At 35.3% G+C, this 11,282-nt stretch overlaps 1 protein-coding gene across 6 annotated transcripts in view; it reads left to right on the forward strand.

The window, feature by feature from the left end:
- HIVEP2 (HIVEP zinc finger 2) overlaps positions 1 to 11,282 on the forward strand; it is a 190,721-nt gene that overhangs the window by 154,858 nt on the left and 24,581 nt on the right. For 5 of the 6 annotated variants that reach the window (XM_024739386.1, XM_024739389.1, XM_024739388.1 and 2 more), the window contains 2 exons: positions 4,616 to 4,710; positions 10,571 to 10,615. The gene's annotated coding sequence lies outside the window, so the exon portion shown is untranslated. Of the gene's footprint in view, positions 1 to 2,628; positions 2,715 to 4,615; positions 4,711 to 10,570; positions 10,616 to 11,282 lie in introns of those variants that run through there. The other variant, XM_024739391.1, reaches the window with a different exon arrangement.

Raw genomic sequence — 11,282 nt, forward strand, 5'->3', positions numbered from 1 at the left:
TACAAAATACTTAGCTCATTTTCTGACAAATATGGACATTCTATAAGTTTCTAAAAGTATCATAAAATAGTCAGAAACCCTAGTTAAGGAGGCTTAAGTTACAATCACTAATTCACATGTACCTACTTTTTTGTGCTTTTAGTAGTTCTAATTTACGCAGTGCTTTTATTTTGTATCTTTCCTGTGCTCCAGCACTAAGGACCTGCTGAGAAGTGGCAATAGACCAAAGGTAGCTCTAAGATCATTTTTACGGCAGTTTCCAGAACCGGAACCCTAAAAAAAAATGGCAGAGTTGGCGAATTTTGACTCAGTTTGCCCCATCCTCCTCTTGTGAAAACTCCTTTTTCCCAGACACACTTTTGACTTTTCAAAGCCTTCTACTTAGTTGTCCCAGCAATGAATTGCCCCATGCTCCCAGATACACTCTTTCCCATTCCTACTTGTATCTCTTTAACCCTTTTTCATCTTCTTTACATTCCGAACTCAATCCCAACATTTACCTTCATATCATAAATGTTTCTAAAGATCTGAGCTTATAATCAAATCATCATACTGATCAGGGTTTGTGTGCGTGTGTTGTATGTATGTGTGTATGTGTTTGTGTGTATCTTCCCAGCCTATAACTGCCTTCTCTACCACCTCCTAAGTGCCTCTTACCTTGCCCCTCCAGATACTCCAGGTGGAACAGTGACCCCATTTAGAGTCTTTTTTTGTAGCAGGGGAAAGTTGCCTCTTTTGGTACACTTTGATAAAGTGTATCTTTTTTTCTAAATTTTTATTTTTGGCTGTGTTGGGTCTTCATTGCTGCGTGTGGGCTTTCTCTATTTGCAGAGATCTTCGTTGCGGTGCATGGGCTTCTCATTGTGGTCGCTTCTCTTGTTGTGGAGCACGGGCTCTAGGTGCCCAGGCTTCAGTAGTTGTGGCTCGTTGGCTCTAGAGCGCAGGCTCAGTAGTTGTGGCGCACGGGCTTAGTTGCTCCGTGGCATGTGGGATCTTCCCGGACCAGGGTTCGAACCCGTGTCCCCTGCATTGGCAGGCAGATTCTTAACCACTGCACCATCAGGGAAGCCCTGATAAAGTGTATCTTGAGCGTGCATTTATCTTTCAGTACTCTCCTCCCACCTTTACCTAGTGCTTTTGAATCCCTTCTACTCCCTTCTATAAAAGAAGTATCTCTTCTCTAGTATATGAAGAGTGGTGTTCATTCTTTTAAACGTTCCTTTTAACTAAGAAATATAAAGATCATATCTTGTTTCCAGGTCCTATTTGCCACTTTTCCCATAGAGTTGATGCACATAATTATTACTTTTAATTGTGACAACTCTCATCTAAAGTGTAACTGGAATATCTTATTGGCTTTTCTACTGAAATTATGATATAGTTTGTATGTGTTTAACCTCAGTAAAAGGAGTGATGAGAGGCACTTATCTTTGCATGAGAAGTTTGCCAATAAAGCCTTAACTGTAATAAACCATTAAACCATAACTTGTCTTAAAATAATTTGGAAGAATGGAGAAATGGAATAATAAAGAATCTTACCAACAATGGATATTTTTTTAAAAATCTGTCTCTGCCTATCTATCTGTCTATCTATCTATCTACCTACTTATCTAATCGTAGCTCAACATGACCTTTGCTTAGCTTAGTAATAATAACCTGTAAGCATCCAAGAATAAATATCTAATGCCAAGGTTTTTTTTTCTAAAAATGGAAAGGCTGAGAAACAATAATGCTTAAACTTTCCAAGTGTTTGTTACAAATAGTAGATGGAGGATTGGAAAATATTTTAAAGGCACTCTCCTATAAACCTGCAGACAACAGAAAAATCAGTCTTTACTTTGTTAGTAAAGTGAAGCATAATTTTCACCTCATATTTAGGAATGAATTTTAAATGACTTGGGGATATTTAACAAGATCTGTTAACACAATTTTCTGAAAACTTGTTAATTTTATTGAATATTAAGGTTTCGTTGCATAGTGATTTCTTATGAATCTAAAAACCTAAAAGTAAAGTTTGAAAAAATGAAAAGTCTCTCTTTCCTTTATTCCATTGTTTAAAAAGTATGCTATATGAACTGCTGATTTCTAGGAAACATAAGCATGAGTTATAATACCAAATTCTCAAGAACTGTTTGAGGAAATATTTTTCTTTTATTTTGATGAAGAAACTGAGGCACAAAAATTCAATTAAAATTAATGCAAAAACAAATTTCTGAGATGGTTATCTCTACGTCTTTATTTTAATAGTAACAATAATTACCTCCCTTGTAGAGGCCACTACTAATTCAACTGCAACAAAATGATTTGTGCAAAATCCCCAAACTTGGTGTCACATCTTTCATGTTAATATCATTTAGATCTTTGCTTTAAAATCACACTAATTACCTGGAAGTTTCTGTGAGGTAAAATATAAGTACAACATTACGACCACCGCTTTTTTGTTCTTCAAGGGAAAACCAATCATTGAAGAGGCCATGCATAGCAATCCAGACAACAGAAACAATTTTCAAATCCTCTGAGTGAGTGAAAAGAGGGATCTTCTAAATTTAAAATTCCAGATATATGTGCATATCATGAGACAACTATTTTCTATTTCCAGGAGCCATAGTCCTGGAGATTAAGACTGGAAAAGTAGAGTTAGAACTGGGAACACTGCCCCTGACACAGCTTGTCTGGAGGACTTTCGTGCTCTCTTTTGCCTGTGGAAGCTGTTGGTAGGAATGATGGTTTCTGGGTTAGGGAATGGTTGGGTGCTTGTCTATATTTGCAACACAGCTGGAAGGAGTGTGTGTCAGTGCTAGCCTTCTGAGGATTAAGTTCTCCTTTTCTCTTTTAAGTCTTAGTTCGATGACTGTGGGACTGCCAATCATAGGTAGTCACTGAATACTGTAAGTTGTTGTTCCCTATAAATAGCTGTATCTATAGAATCTTGGCCCATTTATGTCTTGGGTGAATTCTGTTCAGAGTGCAAAATAGCTCAGTGATTTATTTTATTTTATTTTATTTTTTTGTGGTATGTGGGCCTCTCACTGCTGTGGCCTCTCTCCTGTGGCCTCTCCCGTTGTGGAGCACAGGCTCCGGACGCGCAGGCTCAGCGGCCATGGCTCACGGACCCAGCCGCTCCACGGCATGTGGGATCTTCCCAGACCGGTGCACGAACCCGTGTCCCCTGCATCGGCAGGCGGACTCTCAACCACTGCGCCACGAGGGAAGCCCTGATTTATTCTTTTTTATCTGGGAGATGCCATGCTTTACTTTAGCTTAGGTCGTGTTGCTAACATACAGTTTTGTTTTGTTTCTTTAGCATTTTAACTTGATTTTTTTTCCAAAAGAGGTGCTCTTTGGTTTGTTAATATGGATGTGGTTAATTATCATATATATATATGAAGGACCCCACCACTATTCTCTCAGTGTTTAATCAATCATGTTCTTTGGCTTTGATGAAGCTTTCAATTTTGAGAATGGTAGAGCTTGTCAAGAGTCATTTAAGTGCCAGCAAATGGTTGATTTGAGGCAAGAAGAACAAAGTTAAAAAAGAAAATAAATCTAGCTTTCGCTTAATAATTTGCCCTTTGCAGCAACAGAATCTTATCTGACCACCCACATTCATCTGGCTGCTGACGTGGTTCTTGCTTCAATTGCAGAAGCTATTTTTGCACCTTTTGTGTCTTTTGAGGAACCGAGTGGGCCTACTTGCTTATAATGATTCATGTTGCAAAGTGAACAGGGTGTCCTGAAGTGCTACTGCAGTGATGTGCAGAAAGGAGGAGAAAATTAAAGCTAACTGCTTCCTTTAAGCATTTTGAACGTTCACATGACGTGGTAGTAGATTAAGGCACATTTTAACTGTCCTGTCTTGATGCTTTAGTCCTTCCTATGAAACACAACTTGTCTGAAAGAAAGAGCAATGTTTTTAAAAATGGACAAATATACAATAGATATCTATGGATATGTAGTAATATTTTTATATGGGCCTTTTTTACCAGGAGATAAACCATCTTATCTATTTGGATTAAGTAGTTTGACTGACCTTCTATGCTTTTTTTTTTTTTTTTGGATCAGACTTGAATAAATTAATTCTAAGTATGAGAAAGTTCCTTTCTTTGTTACTTTCCAGAGTTTGTTATGTCTCAGGATTTTACTTTGGTTGGTTTTGGCTTCCTATTTTAGAAATTAATTTTAGCACAGAACATAACATTACTGAAATAAACTATAGAAAAGAATTTTCTATGAGGTTCTTCATCCTGCGGAGTTTAGTTGCTGATGCACCAAAAGAAGTTTTGTGGGAATCTCAGCTTTAAGACAGAATTGTATCGTGGATTGCAGTGGCATAATTTCTAGTTCCAACACATCGTTTTAACTCTAGCATTATTTTCCAAATTGCTTCCACGTTTGCTGTTACAGACAATTCTCTTATAATGCAAGTACTTATTCAAAAGATTTAAACTATGTGAAAAGAAAGGAAATTTTTTCTTGAAAGAAAAAGTCTTCTCGAGAGATCCAGTTCCAGATTTTCTTTTCTCAAGGAAGGCATTTCTATGAGTGAAGAATAAGCATGTCTGTTAAATTCACTACAAGTGTCATCATTTAAAAAATCTTCTTGTTCATCTTTTAGATTCCCAGAAGTTGTGCATGAGTTCCTGTGGAGAGAGTTGCCATCGTGGATAGCAAAGACGGTTATGATGCAGTTTTTTGATACGAGGATAACAGGTTAATAACTAAAATTTATTGTTTTATTCTATTGTTTTTACATTGAACTTGAAAAGCAGTTTTAACTTACTGCACACCAGTATGTGAATTTACTTTGTCTTCCAGTCTGGTAAGAAACAAGGTATATGCTATTTGGAGAGAAATATAGTGAAGGTTTTATTTTTTTCATAATAGTCCAGTTTTAATTATAATTTGCTTAATTGAGATAGGCTCATTTAAGAGAATTTCTTTCTGGTACAGTTTACTTTCATGCAAAATTCTATGTAGTAAATCCTAATAACGTTTGTTATAGAATGGGGGACACGTTGCACCAGAAGAGCAAAATCACAATTGTAAAAAAATTGCCAAGAAAAATTTATGACAAAATATTAAAATTAGCATGCTAGAGTCAAAATAAGTCACAAATACTCTGAACAGATATGCAAACTATACAACTATCTGCACTCATTGTAGCCAACATGGAAAAAATACAGTTCAGTTTTCCATTAGGCTTTAGATGTCAAATTAGATTTTAATGTATGTCCAATTAGACGGTGATCATCACAATCTCTTTACTTTTCTCCAGAAGTTCTCTGAATTGTTTGGCAGGGTTTTGTGTCATATACAGTATCCTCCTCATATTGGCGACTTGCTCCATTCAGGGAGAACGAAGGTTGTTATGGGAGTTTTTACTAATAAAAGAAGCATTTATAATGAATTTGGCTCTCAGGAAGGTGCCTTTTTTTAATCATCCTGTGTAAATAAGTCACTATTCAGCTGGGCTCTGGCACTGGTCATGGTTTTTCGGTAGACCCTTGTTTCCTTCATCCGGTACTCATATGTGGTAATGACTTGTGGGTCCGTCAGCATTAAAGCAACGGTGCTCCGAGATGCTCATGTATTTCCTAAAATATTTTGTAGTTGATCTATGGCATTTTGAAAGCAAATATATGGAAATGGCCTCTAAATTTTTGTCTAGTAATTGCTATCAGAAGACATATATTTTTTTACACGTGTAATACCACCTAATTCTCAACAACAAAAACCCAAATAACCATTTTAATTTGTTTGAAATGTTTTATTATTAAAACATTGGAAGCAGAGAAGTAGTGTTTGTTGCCCATCATTTTATACCATTATTATCTAGGATGTTATTATTTAATGCTCACTTGACTTTTGCCACCACTCAAGTAATGATTAATTTCCTGAGGTAAAGTTTTTTTCTGAGATAGTGTTTTTCTAAGCAAAAGATCCCAGATTGACAGCCCTGGATACTGTAGGCCTTTATTCATCTGCAGAGCTAGGCTGCCCTTCTGCCAATCCCACCCAGCTGTTATCCTGAAGAGACCTCTGTGGAGGTCTATAAGGGAGGCTGTTTCTGTGCCTTTCCTTTCAGGGCCTGTCTGAGAAATTACTTAACTGGGTGCCAGATTTATTTGAGTGGGACTGAAGCGTGGCCAAGGGAGTGGGCACACTTTTAGAAAAATGGCAACTCTTCCAAGTAATATCATTTTCTTTTCTTCTGCTCAGTTCCCTTATTTCCATTACCACTGAAATAGCCACGCAGAGGGTAGTGTCTTTTTCAATATTACCCCCCTCTGAAAAATGCACTGAGCCTGCTAGACAATGCCTGCCTTTCTTTACCAACCGAAGGACTCCTATGGGCTGGAGCGTCATCCACAGGAAAGCCAAAAGTCATATCCTCTTGCAAAATATCCTACTCCTTTCAGAGCACTCAAAGGCATTAGGGAAAATTTTAAATGTCAATGTGAAGCTGTGTTTGGAATACCGTTCCTTTGTTGGCAATGGATGCCAAAAATCAATTTGCGCGGGTTTGGTTACCATATAAAGAAATCTCAGAGAATGAAATGATAACTGGCTGTTTTCTTTTCATATAAGGATTGCTCGAATATTGCATTTTTAGACATATCAATCAATTGGGAAAACCAGAGATTTACTTTTAACACACAGAGTATGAAAAATGAAATGAATCTACACAATCATAGAGAAGTAATGTAGCTGTAATTAACCACATTACTATGGATCTTTATAGCTCCAAGTAGATCTTTATTGAGAAAATTTTGGTAAAATTGCAGGTATATACAATAATACATTTGATGGTTTATAATATTCTGAGATCCAAGGAAAATATTTCCCTATCTTATAAGCATTTTCATACATTTAAGTAATACAGCACGAGCTCAGGAATTTACGCCATTGTTGGTAGAGTAAGATGGCTAAGTAAAAGTATCACCTAGCAAAAAAAGACAAATGTCATTATCAAACTTTGGCTTAAACTTTGAAAGCCTTATGGATTTTCAAGTGAATTTTTTTCCCTAAGTGTAAGTTGAGGAGAGCAGCAAAGAGACTTTGAATACTAGACAGACATGCCATGCCCAGGAATAGATCTATGGTGCAAACAGTCTGCATTGCAGAATTTTTTTTCAGTTTCCAAGATAAAGCAACTGAAGACAAGAGATTAATGAAAAGAGTCCATGTTCTTATTGGTTCCTGAATATGAACCAGTATCCCAAAGGACCCATTACTCCTGTTTTCTCCAATCTACCTTTCTATACGCCTCAGAAACTCCAAGAAGGAGAGTGATTTTATGGATAGCAGTTAGTTGAAGGCTGTCCAACGATGGTGTTGGAGAGAATATTATATGCTCAGATATGTTTAAAATCTCATGTAAAGGGTTCATGTGAAATAGGAGTGATTTCCAATTCCCCAGTAATATTCTTAATTAAGCCTTTCACTGGAGTGAAAAGTTAGACACTGTAGTTCAGAGGAATGTAGACCAGAGGTGTCCCTGATACTTCTGGGATCTCCAGCTCAGACAGAAGGACAGAAGCTCTTCTCTGAACAGCAGTAGGGAGCATGGCACTGGGTTTATCTAATTTCATGATGAAATGGTAGGACATCTTAGGCAGGTTTGTCATAGAAATTTAAAAGGAGGAGGTTTTCCTGACCAAAGCTATTTGCATAATTGTCATTTTCTACTGGGATCAAAGCTGTGAATTTTAAAACATTTTCTGGATAATAAATGCTATTGGAATACAGGACGGTCTTCTGTTAAGATCAGCAAGATTGATTTTTTTAAAATAAAATAGTAGGTGTGACTTTTTTGACGAGCCCTTTTCTAAAATTTAAACCCATCAAAAATTAAATAACTATTCTAGATAATTTTTGTTCTGACCATTAATTGTCTACTTTTGAATTTTATGTAAATCGCTTTTCTTCGTCTCTGATCTGTTCTTTAATAGCAAAATATTATTGCTTTTGCTTGAAGTTTATTTGGTGATTCTCTTTTTATGATATGTCCTTAGTGAATAAGAATTGTATATGTCTGGTGTAGGGTGTAATAATTTTAATTTTTTACTATAAACCATAAAAATTAAATCTGATTTAAAAAGTTATTGCTTTGTTGCTAAATGAAAACACTACATTCTATTTAATTATTAAATATAGTATCCCAGTCCTGTTTTTTATAAAATTTTATGTACATGTTTAACTTGAAGTCCGTGTTTTAAGCAAAATTATATATTTTATGTAAACCAAGGAATGGGAAGTGACCATATGCCTAATTTTCACTTGTGAGGTTCTTACTTTCCTTAAAAGTAATGCTTCTCAAAGAACAAAGTAAAACAGTTGTATGTCATGAGAATTAATCACGTTCTCACGAGGAGCTGTCTTCATTAATACTTTAATATAAAGATTTTGAACATCATTTACACTATGGGTTTGTTTGAAATCCGTACAAAACTCAAATATTCTCCCAGGACCATGAAATATTCAAGCATTGGAAGTATTGGAGTCAAGTGAAAATATTTAGGAGAAAATATTCTTGAAGATGTATTATTTTACATTGTGATAAAACTTAACAGTGGAGCTGGGGGTGGCAGGTGCTAGTTGGGGAGGTGAGACCCCTTAGCCTTGGCGGTCTGCCAAACCTGGATTTGATTCTGGTTCTGACCCTAAGTATCATCCTCAACTGTATATATGGGTAATAACACCTGTGGCGTAGGACCGTCATGAAGCTCTATACCAGTATAACTCTACCAGTGCATGTAGTAAGCACACAGTAAATAGCAGTCATCATCCTTGTTATCAACAGAACTGCATACATAGATCAATACCATGATAAGATAATAAATATGAAAAGCAACCTAGAAGATACTCAGTTCAAGCTCTGACTCTGAATTAAGGAAAGATGTGCAAAAGTTTCTGACTTGAATTGGAAATACACTGTACTTCCATTTTGGAGGGTGTTACCTCTAAAGGTCTGACAGAGGTTGTGTCTACATGAACCTTAAGTATGTAGTTGATTAAACAAAAATTCAGCCAATTTGGGCTTAACGATGCTTATTCTTCTTATTTGCATTGAAGTCTAACAAAGCCATCACTTCTCTTTCAGTGTTTGCCTTTTTACCTATAGAGGGATTCATAGGAAAATCACTGTATGGGGAAAAATGTAATTCAATAATAAAACTTTTTAGCAAACCAAAGTTAATATGCTTGTTGTTTAGTTTTCTGACAACTGCTTTACAAACCTACTGTGCTTCATGGCTATTAGCAGAAAGACTTTTTGATTATAGATACCTTGCTACAAATACGTGGGGGCTTCTGATTTCTCATCCAAAAGATTTATTGCTCCTGTGGGAATTTCCATGTTTTCCACCCTTTCTAAGTGCAACTACTATCATCATCAAAGTAGCATTCTATATTAGGGACCAAATTGGTCATGGAAATAAAATCAGTATTTGAGTTTTAGTTTGGGAAAATACAGTACGTTTACATGGTGGCATCCTTTTTCTTAACCAGTATTTTATTTAAAATGTGAACATGCCCAGGTTAAAAAAATAAGCAAAAATAAAGATTACCAAAAATCATAAGGTTAAAAGTAGAAATCCCTTCCTGTGTCCGTTCTTCTGACTCCCTGGCTCCACTTATGTGATTTAACCAATGTAAAATCTGTTTGGCATTCTTGCAGAAATTTTCTGTTTATTGCTTGTTTTTCTTTTACCCAAATGGGATTATAAAATACATTCTAGGGTGCAATAAACTTTTTTTTTCACATCTAATGTTACTATCTCCTGAATGAGCTTTTATATTAGTACTTATAGCTATACTTACTTTTTTTTAATGGCTGAGTTTATGACTGACTTAATCCTTGTACATGTAACTCTGTGCATTTGTGTACATCCGTGAGGATACATTTCCAGCAATGGAATTTCTGAGCCAAAGGGTATGAGCTTTCTTACTTTGATAAGCACTGCTACATTGCCTATCAAGGAAGTACCTCAGCTATCGTCGTAATTGATAGAGTTGAGCATTGAAGTTCTCAGAATCCTCTGGGTACGACATTGGCCATTCCCTTATGGAAATTGAGTATTCACTTAAAATCTGATAGTTTCTAAGTTGTCAAGTTTTCCTGAGCCATTCACAGTCATCTGGAGGACTCCTTCACTTTGCTGTCATGCAAATTTCCTGAAAAGGATATTTATACATTTAAATGCTTAAACCTGTAGGTTGAATTTTTTAAAAACCCACTATTCTCAACTTTTTAATATCTAAAGAACTAGAACCAGGCTTATTGTGTCAAAAGTCTAAGATGTTTTAATATATTAATCTTATATCTTAGAAAATATGAATCTGAAGTTTAAAAAATTTTTTTCTCCTTGAGTTGTTTTTGGACACAGTGTCAATCAGTATGAGGTTTACTACTTTAGTGCAGTGTTTTCTAAAGCAGTTACCTGCTGATTTTTTAGAGCACATAACATTGTGAGCCCTACATATAATGAACGTTAAATTGACATTTGCATACAACAATGTTGTAGTTTAATGGAACAATCTTTCCTAACTGCATTTATTTTCTACCCAGGAAGCGTCAAGACAATCATGCCCATGAGAACTCTAAACCATTCAGGTAATCATTATATTTTCTAATTGTCCCCAAAATATGTTTTGTTGTCCATATTATGAAGGTTTTATAACTATTTTATTTAGATGCACTTTTCTGCCTTTTCCAAAGTTCTGTGACAATCTTTGATTCTTACAGGCTTAGTCTAGCTCTAATCACTCCTGATCACCAATTTTAAGCTGTAAAATATATCTGTATTTTTATTAACATTACATATAATACATATAACATTTTATATTAACTGTTGTATTATATACTTATAAATTATATTGTATTATATATTTAACATATATTTTATATTAACCTATGAAATATATCTATATAGAGACATATGTAGTACACTTAGCATGTAAGTCATAAAACTTGGTTAGAAATAGCTCTAAATTTATTTTAATGAAGGCTTTTAAAAATCTTATGATTTTATAAATAATATGTATCAAAAGTTTTCCTTTAAATGCTTTTCTGACCAAAATTAAGGGGTATTTAAAAGGATGACCAAAAGTTAAGCATTGAGGAGATTTATGCTTATGACTTAATGCTGTTTGCAATTAATAACCTTTCATTGTGGGATTAATGTAGCAACTATAAAAAGGATTTCTTGGAGTAAAAAAAATTTCAGTTTATCCAATTTCAGGCTGTTTATTTAGGAATGGTTTTGGTTTCTTGCTTGATA

The sequence above is a fragment of the Neophocaena asiaeorientalis genome, unplaced genomic scaffold (assembly GCF_003031525.2).
Source record: "Neophocaena asiaeorientalis asiaeorientalis breed wild unplaced genomic scaffold, Neophocaena_asiaeorientalis_V1.1 scaffold162, whole genome shotgun sequence".
Classification (NCBI taxonomy): domain Eukaryota; kingdom Metazoa; phylum Chordata; class Mammalia; order Artiodactyla; family Phocoenidae; genus Neophocaena; species Neophocaena asiaeorientalis.